Raw genomic sequence first — 12,507 nt, 5'->3', positions numbered from 1 at the left:
TGCCTCAGGGCTCTGTCCTCTCCCCCATGTTTTTTAACATCTATATGACGCCTCTGGGAGAGATCATCAGGGGGTTTGGGCTATGTGTTCATCAGTATGCAAATGTTACCTAGCTCTACCTCTCTCAAATCAGAACCAGTGAAGGCAGTGAAGGTCCTGTGTGAGTGTCTGGAGGCGGTTGCAGGATGGGTGGCGGCTAACAGATTGAGGTTGAATCTTGACAAGACAGAAGTACTGTTTGGGGGGGGCGGGTGGGGGGGGGGACTCCCTGGTCCTGAATGGGGTAACTGTGCCCCTGAAGGACCAGGGGCGCAGCCTGGGAGTCATTTTGGACTCACAGCTGTCCATGGAGGTGCAGGTCAATTCTGTGTCCAGGGCGGCTGTCTACCAGCTCCACCTGGTATGCAGGCTGAGACCCTACCTGCCCGCGGACTGTCTCGCCAGAGTGGTGCATGCTCTGGTTATCTCCCGCTTGGACTACTGCAATGCGCTCTACGTGGGGCTACCTTTGAAGGTGACCCGGAAACTGCAATTAATCCAGAATGCGGCAGCTAGACTGGTGACTGGGAGTGGCCGCCGGGACCACATAACACCGGTCCTGAGAGATCTGCATTGGCTCCCAGTACGCTTCCAAGCACAATTCAAAGAGTTGTTGCTGACCTTTAAAGCCCTAAACGGCCTTGGTCCAGTATACCTGAAGGAGCGTCTCCACCCCCATCGTTCAGCCCGGACACTGAGATCCAGCGCCGAGGGCCTTCTGGCGGTTCCCTCATTGCGAGAAGTGAGGTTACAGGGAACCAAATAGAGGGCCTTTTCGGTATTGGCGCCCGCCCTGTGGAACGCCCTCCCTTCAGATGTGAAGGAAATAAGCAGCTATCTTCTCTTTAAAAGAGATCTGAAGGCAGCCCTGTTTAGGGAAGTTTTTAATAGTTAATGCTGTATTGTTTTTAACACTTGATTGGAAGCCGCCCAGAGTGGCTGGGGAAACTCATCCAGATGGGCGGGGTATAAATAATAAGTTATTATTATTATATTATTAGTACCTCGGGTTAAGAACTTTACTTCAGGATAAGAACAGAAATCGCATGCCGGCGGCGCAGCGGCAGTAAAGTAGCTAAAGTAGTGCTTCAGGTTAAGAACAGTTTCAGGTTAAGAAGAGACCTCCGGAACGAATTAAGTTCTTAACCCGAGGTACCACTGTACATTTTGCTAGCTGAGGAAGAACAGTGGTATAGCACTAAATGACGCTCAGGGTCCCTTCCAACTCTACATTTCTATGATTCTATGAATGCCTATAGATAACACATGAAAGCTTTTTAACAAATATGTGACAAGAAAAGATGTAACCCTAGTGGTTGGATGAACTTGTCTGACTATGAGGCATATGTGTGTGTGTGTGTGTGTGTGTGAATGAATTGGCATTAGCAGCTATATAGAAAGGGACGTTGGAGGCAAAGCTCTGTTAGGAAGAGAAACAGAATTTGTTGCTCTCTTTCTTTCTTTGGCTGGGGTTCTACATTTACCATTCATCTGACAGGCAGAAATTCAGCATGTGTGGAGGATATGAGTCATTGAAATTAATGTGTATTGCTAACTTAGCTCTATAAATTTCATTGGGTCTTCCCTATGAGTATGACCAGCATTGGAAATGTAGCTAGATTTTATGCAATAGCCATAAGTCAAAGAAAGCAAAAGATTACACAGCTGCATAAAATGTTATATACTGCTACAGTTCTTAGTTAAAACTCCTATTCTTTTAAACTTTTATGGTATTTTATTCCTCTAAACACACATTTTAAGTACATTCAATTAGTATATTGATTGTTAAACCCCATATTTAACATTTTTATTGCTTATGTAGAGAATTATGCAGAAATTCTGGTTTAGTATGCTGGCTGTTTGCCGTAATAACATTGATTGATTGCTTTGAAGTCATTTCATTCTGCATCAGGTAAAGTAATTTTAGCCCCCCCCCCCAGTCCCATATTTTGCCCAACCAAAGGTGACAACCCTAGATGAGCAGCAGAATATATATTCTATAAATAAAAATAATACTCCTTTTGTAATAGGTTTTTTTGGGGGGGGGGGGGGATAGTAAAACAAAAAAACAAATCCCAGTCAACGTATCACCTCCAGCTGTATTCTGAGAAGACTTTCCATAGCTGCTTTTATTGAACCACTAATGCAGGGGGAGAACTGGATCATGTTCAGGTGCCACCAGATACTCACTGAGACGTTCATGAAGTAACAGGTAGGGGTACTTCAGCATTTCCAACAATGGCACTCTGAGGTTCTCCTCAAAGTTGGAATCCGTATAATGGCACAGTTGCGTTTCCCCATCTTTGTCTACAATGAAGAGGTCACTGTCATCTTCCTCCTGCATTGATTTCTCAAAGTGGGTAATAAGGCGAGTGATTTCAAGCTTGCACAGGATCTGCAATGGGGGGGGGGGGGAGAACCCTATAAAATTCTAGAACAGAGAGAGCAACTGACTCTGCTGTCCTAAGACACCAGCTGAAAACAACAGAATCTGTAGATTATTATTTATTAAATTTATATCCCCCTCTTCCTCCCAAAAGGAACCCAGGGCACCAAACACACAAGTGATAAAATAATTAAAAGATCTAAAAGCTATTCCAATAGAGATGCAGACTGAGGAAGATCTCTGTTCAAAAGCCTTAAATGGTCAAGTGGCAACAACCAGAGAGAACACGTCAGTTTTAAGAAGGAATAAATCAGAATCATTTATTTCATATATATATATATAAATATACACCACAACAGATAAAAAATGACTGCATTCAAGCTTCTTGGCTATAGAAGTATAACTCACAAGGAATTATATAGGATAAAAGAAAGCAAAAGTACATTATGCATAATTAGGTTGTATCCAGGCGTCTTTTAATTTTGTGGCTGCTGTCACCATCTGCAGTGATGGAGCCCAAGAAAGTAAAATCTCTCACTGCCTCCATTTCTTCCCCTTCTATTTGCCAGGAGGTGATGGGACCAGTGGCCATGATCTTCGTTTTTTGGATGTTGAGTTTCAGACCATGTTTTGCGCTCTCCTCTTTTACCCTCAATAAAAGGTTCTTTAATTCCTCCTCACTTTCTGCCATCAAGGTTGTGTCATCTGCATATCTGAGGTTGTTCATATTTCTTCCGGCAATCTCATCCAGCCCAGCCTTTCGCATGATGAATTCTGCATATAAGTTAAATAAGCAGGGAGACAATATACAGCCTTGTCGTACTCCTTTCCCAATTTTGAACCAATCAGTTGTTCCATATCCAGATCTAACTGTAGCTTCTTGTCCCACATAGAGATTTCTCAGCAGACAGATGAGGTGATCAGGCACTCCCATTTCTTTAAGAACTTGCCATAGTTTGCTGTGGTCAACACAGTCAAAGGCTTTTGCATAGTCAATGAAGCAGAAGTAGATGTCTTTCTGGAACTCTCTAGCTTTCTCCATAATCCAGCGCAGGTTTGCAATTTGGTCTCTGGTTCCTCTGCCCCTTCGAAATCCAGCTTGCACTTCTGGGAGTTCTCGGTCCACATACTGCTTGAGCCTACCTTGTAGAATTTTAAGCATAACCTTGCTAGCGTGTGAAATGAGTGCAATTGTGCGGTAGTTAGAGCATTCTTTGACACTGCCCTTCTTGGGGATTGGGATGTAGACTGATCTTCTCCAATCCTCTGGTCACTGATGAGTTTTCCAAACTTGCTGGCATATTGAGTGTAGCACCTTAACAGCATCATCATTTAAAAAGTTAAATAGTTCAGCTGGAATACCATCACTTCCACTGGCCTTGTTATTTGCAGTGCTTTCTAAGGCCCACTTGACTTCACTCTACTCAGAGTAGACACATTTAAATTAATGTACACCAGTCATGTTCATAAAGTTCAATGGGTTTACTCTGAGTGGGACTAACATTGGCTACAGCCCAATGAAATTTAGGGGTAAGAAAAATTAAGGAACAGCATCTTCACAGAAAAGAAGAGTACAATAATTAGCCTGTGAATTAAATGTGAAATAAAACTGTATTAAAGCATATGGTGACATGCATTGATTAGAGCAGGCAAAATTAGTTATTGCTGAGACAATTCTGCTCCTGGCCTTCCTCCTCCACCACCCCCCTAAAAGTATATTAGGTTTCCAAAGGGAGAAAAAGAAAAACAGCTAACTATTCAAAGCAGAAGTTTAAATCAACCCAGCAAAGGAAGCCCAGGGAAAATTAATCCAGTTAATACATTAGAGTAAAAAATAGCTTTAAAAGTGAAAATAGTTTTGTCTGAGCATCACCAGAGAACAAAGGAAACAATATGAAATCAAAAAACAAAATTAACCTGACTTCTGTAATGAGAAAAGAGAGACTGAAAAAAAAATGAAAGACAACTGTTCCTAAGCCAATCCCCAACACAGGATGGCAGCTCAAAAGTTAGACTGAACAACAAAATAATGAAGGGATGGGTGTTTGAAATCATTAAATTCTATCTTCTCTCAAAGAGAAGGCAAAAGCTGGGACTAGAAAGAGGAAATAATGCAGCAGTATACCAGAAAAACTAGAACTAAATACTGGGCCAAAAGTTAAATCAAGTAACAATGCAGAAGTGCAGCAACCAAAAACCTTTTCCTACTCTAACCTCAAATCCCTGACTGTCTAAAGACTGTCTCTCTGTTTGGGTATTTTGAGGAGGAGACTGGTGATGCTTATCAGGAACACTCTGGGCCCGTGAAGCTGTTGGGAGAAAGGAAGCATCTTAGCCTTGTACAGTGGTACCTCGGGTTAAGTACTTAATTCGTTCCAGAGGTCCGTTCTTAACCTGAAACTGGTCTTAACCTGAAGCACCACTTTAGCTAATGGGGCCTCCTGCTGCCGCCGCACTGCCGAAGCACAATTTCTGTTCTCATCCTGAAGCAAAGTTCTTAACCTGAAGCACTATTTCTGGGTTAGCGGAGTCAGTAACCTGAAGCGTATGTAACCTGATATCTGAGGTTGTTGATATTTCTTCCGGCAATCTCATCCAGCCCAGCCTTTCGCATGATGAATTCTGCATATAAGTTAAATAAGCAGGGAGACCATGTACAGCCTTGTCGTACTCCTTTCCCAATTTTGAACCAATCAGTTGTTCCATATCCAGTTCTAACTGTAGCTTCTTGTCCCACATAGAGATTTCTCAGGAGACAGATGAGGCACTCCCAGTTCTTTAAGAACTTGCCATAGGCTGTCTGGCTCAAGGTCAGCAACCACACTACCTGGGGTGTACGAGACATCCATATCTTTGTGGTATAATTCCTCCGTGTATTCTTGCCACCTCTTCTTGATGTCTTCTGCTTCTGTTAGGTCCTTTCCACTTTTGTCTTTTATTATGGTAATCTTTGTACGAAATGTTCCTTTCATATCTCCAATTTTCTTGAACAGATCTCTGCTTCTTCCCATTCTATTGCTTTCCTCTATTTCTTTGCATTGCTTGTTTAAGAAGGCCCTCTTGTCTCTCCTTGCTATTTTTTGGAAATCTGCATTCAATTTCCTGTATCTTTCACTATCTCCCTCGCATTTTGCTTGCCTTCTCTCTCCCTCTATTTGTAAGGCCTTGTTGGACAGCCACTTTGCTTTCTTGCATTTCCTTTTCATTGGGATGGTTTTCCTTGCTGCCTCCTGTATAATGTTACGAGCCTCCATCCATAGTTCTTCAGGCGCTCTGTCCACCAAATCTAAATCTTTAAACCTGTTCCTCACTTCCACTGTGTATTCATAAGGGATTTGACTTAGATTGTATCTTACCGGCCCAGTGGTTTTTCCTACTTTCTTCAGTTTAAGCTTGAATTTTGCTATAAGAAGCTGATGATCTGAGCCACAGTCAGCTCCAGGTCTTGTTTTTGCTGACTGTATAGAGCTTCTCCATCTTTGGCTGCAGAGAATATAATCAATCTGGTTTCGATGCTGCCCATCTGGTGATGTCCATGTGTAGAGTCGTCTCTTGTGTTGTTGGAAAAGTGTGTTTGTGATGACCAGCTTGTTCTCTTGACAGAACTCTATTAGCCTTTGCCCTGCTTCGTTTTGATCTCCAAGGCCAAACTTGCCAGTTGTTCCTTTTATCTCTTGATTCCCTACTTTAGCATTCCAATCCCCTATAATGAGAAGAACATCCTTCTTTGGTGTCACTTCTATAAGGTGTTGTAAGTCTTCATAGAATTGCTCAATTTCAGTTTCTTCAGCACCAGTGGTTGGTGCATAAACTTGGATTACTGTGATGTTAAAAGGTCTGCCTTGGATTCGTATCGAGATCATTCTATCATTTTTGAGATTGCATCCCAGTACAGCTTTTGCCACTCTTTTGTTGACTATGAGGGCCACTCCATTTCTTTTACGGGATTCTTGCCCACAGTAGTAGATATGATGGTCATCCGAACTGAATTCGCCCATTCCCGTCCATTTTAGTTCACTGATGCCCAGGATGTCAATATTTATTCTTGCCATCTCATTTTTGACCACATCCAACTTACCCTGGTTCATGGTTCTTACATTCCAGATTCCTATACAATATTTTTCTTTACAGCATTGGACTTTCCTTTCGCTTCCAGGCATATCCGCAACTGAGCGTCCTTTCGGCTTTGGCCCAGCCGCTTCATCAGCTCTGAATCTACTTGTACTTGTCCTCCGCTCTTCCTCAGTAGCATGTTGGACGCCTTCCGACCTGAGGCGCTCATCTTCCAGCATCATAACTTTTATGTGCCTGTTGTCTTTGTCCATGAAGTTTTCTTGGCAGGGATACTGGAGTGGCTTGCCGGTTCCTGCTCCAGGTGGATCACGTTTGGTCAAACCTCTCCACTATGACCTGTCCATCTTGGGTGGCCTTGCACAGCATAGCTCATAGCTTCTCTGAGTTATTCAAGCCCCTTCGCCACGGCAAGGCAGTGATCCATGAAGAGGATCCTACCTGCCTGCAACTGATTGCTTCTGGAAGTCTGCATATGCTCTGCTATATTCAACTGGGTCTGGCTAAGATCCTGCAACAGGTTAAAGTTGCTATTTATTTTATTTTTTTATTTATTTATTTATTTACGGCTATTAGCCCATAAAGTATGTACAAACATAAAAGCACAGAGGCATAAAGACCGATATATTCGGCACCAGAAGGTGAACACCATGATGCAGGGGTGGGTCATTGAGCAGAGCCAGATAACAGCTTGGGGCCCGGAGAGCTCCAAGGGACGGATCCCAGAAAAAGGAAAACTGAAGACGAGATCCGACATGCACTCTCTTCAAAACTGTCCGATTAGTTTTTGATGTTGTTGTTTTTGGTGGTTTTTGTGTGTGAGATAACTGCATTCAGGAATCTCGCCACCTGCAGAGTTACAGAAGGATCTGTATCCTGCAAAAGTAGTGCGGCATGTGACTCAGCAGGCCTGCCAACCAAGCGCAGTAAAGCAGGGCCCAGGAATTTAGTCCTGGCTATGCTATGTAGGGGACAGTTGAACATTATATGTGGGAGAGAATCAACAGTTTTCCCGTCACACACGCATAGCGGAGACACCAAACCCTTGGAAAATCTGTGGCTCAGCAGGTTCGATGGAAGGACATTGAACCTTGCACGAATAAATGCAAGTCGGTGTGGTACAGATGAAAGAGATGACATGTATGATGGAAGGCCAAGTGGTGGGGTTATTCCGTGATACCTGGGGGAGCAGACACCCCCACCCCCGGCGAGGTTGTGTTGATTTTCAATGTCTGCTAATCTTTGCTCAATAAGTCTTTTGGCTGAGCGTAAGTTCATCTTTAAGGAGTCCGCTGGGGAAATTCCGATGCTCAGAAGTTTGGCATCAATAGTATCTGGAAAGCCTACAAGCTGTATGTATATAGCACTGTCCAGAACTGTAATGTCGTCTGCATCAGTAAACTTTTTGGACCTTCAGCTGCCTCTGTGTGGTGGTGACTGGAACTGGGGGCAACTATGGGCTATGTGGGTCTCTCACCTCAGATTCCCAGCAGGGGCTGTAAGGGGAAGGGCTGCAGCTCAGAGCACCTGATTTGCATGCACAAGGTCCCAGGTTCAATCCCAGGCATCTCCAGGCAGGGCTGGGAGAGACTCAATACTGAGCTATATTGACCAGTGGTCTAATTATCTACAAGACAGCTTCCTTTGTAACAATTTCAAAGGCAGAGAAGACATTTTTAAATAAGACATGAAATTTAAAAGCTGTGCCAACACAAAAATGCTGCAAATGGAAGGGTCAAGACAGAATGGAGCTCAGCACTGGCAAATGGTGGTGTGTACTTTACTTACATGGAGTCTATTCAGCAGCCACACAAACATATCCCTGGTCATCTTGTAATTCAATCACAGTCTTCAAACACACGTTTGGACTCTCAATAACTGTGCAAGGTTTTAGAAAAGATATATAGCCAAGATCCTGGAAGATCCAGGCAAAGAAGAACAAACTGTTTTATGAGTCAGGCTAACTGGCCAGACAAAATACTGAAAAGACGCTTAAGCATTAAACCAAACAGGAAAGGAAGCAATACAACAGAAAGGCAAAGAGGTGGCAGACAAAAGAAAAACAGAAAACTGCAGTAACCCAGAAAGCCCAGTGGCACCTAAAGACCAAGAAATTAGTTGCTTAGGCTGCAACAGAGTAACATGGCTACCTCTTTGAAAATTGTTAAAATAACAAGGGCATAGCGTTAGTCCATTAAGAGAAAAAAAAATTCCAAGCACACCAATACAAATCTATGGAGCAACCACATTCCGAATACAGTGGTACCCTGGTTTACGAACTTAATCCATTCCGGAAGTCCGTTCTTAAACCAAGGCATGCTTTCCCATAGCAGCAGGGGACTCAATTTACACTCAACAGGAAGCGGAACATGTTCTACTTCCAAAGCAAAGTTCACAAACCAAAACACCTACTTCTGGGTTTGCAGCATTCTTAATCAAGCTGTTCATAAATTAAGCTGTTCTTAAACCAAGGTACCACTGTACTGTGCACAGCTCTGGTTGCTTCACCTCAAAAATGATATTGTAAAGTTTGGAAACCTTCAGAAAAGGGCCACCAAAATGATGAAAAGAATAGAGTGACTCCCCTATGAAGAAAGGTTGCAATGTTTGGGACTTCTTGGTTTAAAGAAAAGGCGAGTAAGGGGTGACATGGTAGGAGTTTATAAATGTTTGCATGACATGGAAAAAAGTTTTCCTACCTCTCTGATAACACTAGAATTCATGGACTTCCAATGAAGCTGAATGCTTGAAGATTTAGGACAAATAAAAGAAAGGTCTTCTTCATGCAGCACATAGTTAAACTATTGAACTTGCTCTCACAGGAGGCAGTGGTTGCCACCAACCTGGATGACTTTAAAAGAAGGATTAGATAAATTCATGGAGAAGGCTATCAATGGCTCCTAGCCATGATGACTATGATCTGTCTCCACAGTTGGGAGGAAGTAATGCTTCTGAATACCAGTTGCTGGAAACTACAGGAGGGTAGGGGGCACTGGTGGAGGACGAGGAGTGGGGGGGGAGCGCACCGCCCCCGGCAGCGCGATCCCGGCAGGGTGCCATCGCACCTGCCCCCCCCCCGCCTGCACTGGCCGTACCACACCGCTGCGGGTGGCGCATGCCAGCCCCACCCCCGCCTGCTCTCCGCTCCGCCACTGGTAGGGGGCTCTTGTGCTCGGGTCCTGCTGATGGGTTTCACACAACTAACTGTGAGAACAGGATGTTGGACTAGGTGGGCCCCCTTTGGCTTGATTCATCAGGCTCTTCTTATATTCATTACAACTTTAATTAGTTTTTTTCTTGTTGTTAGAAGAAGCTGAAATGTCAGAATGTAGTCAGCAAGTCTTGGCACTCCCCGGAACTCTTTTTCAGGGTTAGATAAGTATTAAAATGTGTATGCCAGAAGAATGAGACAGAGGAGAGGAAAAAGCTGGGCATGGTGAAAAAACTCCTCCAAAGTTTGCAGCTGGTAATAGCTTTTTGTATAGTACACTTAAGCAGACTTAATTAGTTAGATCATGCTTCGTGCAATTCAGATTTTGAGTTACACCAAGGGTGACTGAGACAAAACAAAACTAAGCAGCTGCTCCCACTTGAAAGTCTAAACAGCAACAGTTAATTTGAGCTGTTTTCAAAGCAAAGAGGAACTCAGGCGTTTCTTTTTAAGGAGAGGGAGAGAGAGAGAGACAGACAGACAGACAGAGACAGAGAAACATTAGGGTTGCAAGGGGAAGAAAAGGACTTGCAGGCAATTTTATTTTTCACACAAGGAAAGACTTATTTACAAAGTGAGTTAAATGCAGAAAATTTACTGTATTTTTCGCCCTATAGGACGCACTTTTTCCACTCCAAAAATGAAGGGGAAATGTGGGTGCGTCCTATGGGGCGAATACAGGCTTTCGCTGAAGCCTGGAGAGCGAGAGGCTCTCGCTCTCCAGGCTTCAGGAAGCTCTGCGCGACTCTCCGGAGCCCGGCGCCAAGCCGCGCCGGCCTCCAGAGGGTCGCGCAGAGCTGCCTGCCCTCCCGGGGTCCGCGCAGCTCTGCGCGACCCTCCAGAGCCCGGCGCGGCTTGGCAGAGCTGCCTGCATTAGGAAGCCTCAGCACGCCCGGGCTTCGCATAGCTGTCCGCAAGCCTGGGTAGACCGGCGTGGCTCCCTAGGCTTGCGGATAGCAGGCTCTTCTGGGGGCTGGGGTCGGGGGAAGCTCGGGCTTCCCCCGCGCCAGCCCCGTGCCTGGGGGGGAAATAATTTTTTTTTCTTTATTTCCCCCCCCCAAAAAAAAACTAGGTGCGTCCTATAGGGCGGTGCGTCCTATGGGGCGAAAAATACGGTACTTTCATAACTGCTGCAGCCAGCTTATGAGTGCAACTTTAAAAAAATGCAGTTGATTGTATCTAGTGTTCTCTGAACTGAAGTCCGATTTAGATTAATGGGCATGACTAATTTAGGCAGATATCTATTTCAATGGGTCTACCTGGAAAACATTGTTGGCTAGAACCCAGCAAGCTATATAGCTAATGTGCTTGTGACACACAACTGAAACAATATTAAATGTATGCTATGTTATGTATTAACATTAACAGATTTCTGTCCACTCACAGATCCCTGCCCTCCTTTCACATTGCTGTTCCCTGGTCCAAATCCCTGTGTTTTCCCCTCCATTAAGTTTAAGTGAGCAAGTGCATCACCCCCAGAAAAAGCTACACCACACTTTTATTCTGTGCCAATGGTCAGATCACTTCCTGGTGCAACTGGACTTCTCCGCGACCCTTCCCCTCTGCAGGGAGGTGGGACCAATTTGGATGGTCCGCCCCCACCACTTAATGGATCCAAATGGCTTCCAGTGAGTGGTAGGGGATGTTTTATCCCATGTTGATGGCCTTTCAGCTGATTCCCGTTGGAATCCGGAGTTAACCAGGGCTATTGACTGCCTGGCTCCAAAGCGCCCTCTCCGATTGCATGGAGCCCAGACAGCCCTGTGGTTTTCCCCGGATCTGAGGGCAGTGAAACAATCGTTGAGATGGCTAGAGCGCCGGTGGCGGAAAACTCATTCTGAATCGGATCGGACACAGGTTAGAGCTCAACGTCAAGCCTGCCAAGTGGCGACGGCGAAAAGGACCTTCTTCACTACCTCTACCTCATCTGCAGAAAACAGCAGCAGGAGACTCTTTCAGGTGGTTGGCAATCTATTGAAACCACCTTCGTCACCGGGGCCTGGTAGGGACCCCAAGGTCTCCTGCAATGCTTTTGCAAAGTTTTTTGCAGATGAAGTCGCTCAGATTCGGAAGGAGGTAGACTCCACCGTGGGAGCAGGGCCAGGGCGGGAGAGTGCTGGAGTCCTGTCTAGTCATGTTATATGGGATCAATTCCAATCTGTTACCTCCGAGAATGTGGACAGGCTGCTTGGACGAGTGAAACCAACCACCTGACTCCTTGATCCTTGCCCATCCTGGCTAATAAAACCGAGCCGGGAAGGGCTGGGCGATGGGCTCTGCGGGGTGGTGAATGCTTCTCTCTGTGAGGGAGCCTTCCCAGACCCACTGAAAGAGGCGGTCATTAAACTGCTTCTTAAAAAAACATCTCTAGGCCCAGTCAATATGGCCAACTATCGCCCAGTCTCAAATCTTCCATTCTTGGGCAAGGTGATTGAGCGAGTGGTTGCTGAACAACTCCAAGCACGCCTGGAGGATGCGAACCATTTGGATCCCTTCCAATCGGGATTCAGGCCTCATCAGGGGATTGAAACTGCCTTGGTCACGCTGGTCGATGATCTCCGGCGGGCTAGGGACAAAGGTGAGAGCTGTTTCCTAGTTCTGCTGGATCTCTCAGCCGCCTTTGTTACCATCGACCATAACATCCTTCTGGACCGTCTAGAGGGGCTGGGAGCTGGGGGCACTGTCATACAGTGGTTCTGCTCCTTTCTCCTGGGCTGTGTCCAGAAAGTGGAGATGAACATGAATGTTCAGACCCTTGGGCTCTCACTTGTGGGGTGCCTCAGGGTTCCGTCCTCTCCCC

The 12,507-nt window shown here is 45.2% G+C and overlaps 2 long non-coding RNA genes across 2 annotated transcripts in view; one reads left to right on the top strand and one right to left on the bottom strand.

The window, feature by feature from the left end:
* LOC308467815 overlaps window positions 1-12,507 on the top strand; it is a 728,761-nt gene that overhangs the window by 350,852 nt on the left and 365,402 nt on the right. The gene's annotated exons all lie outside the window — the stretch shown is intronic.
* LOC308467807 overlaps window positions 2,231-12,507 on the bottom strand; it is a 44,747-nt gene continuing 34,470 nt past the window's right edge. Inside the window, exon 3 of the long non-coding RNA XR_013981301.1 lies at window positions 2,231-2,434. This is a non-coding gene — a long non-coding RNA (uncharacterized lncRNA). The remainder of the gene's footprint in view (window positions 2,435-12,507) is intronic.

The sequence above is a fragment of the Podarcis pityusensis genome (assembly GCF_964106645.2).
Source record: "Podarcis pityusensis genome assembly, chromosome: W".
In the NCBI taxonomy this organism is placed as follows: Eukaryota; Metazoa; Chordata; class Lepidosauria; order Squamata; family Lacertidae; genus Podarcis; species Podarcis pityusensis.
Note: the sequence above shows the minus strand (reverse complement) of the source record. Positions and strands in the feature narration are given on the sequence as shown.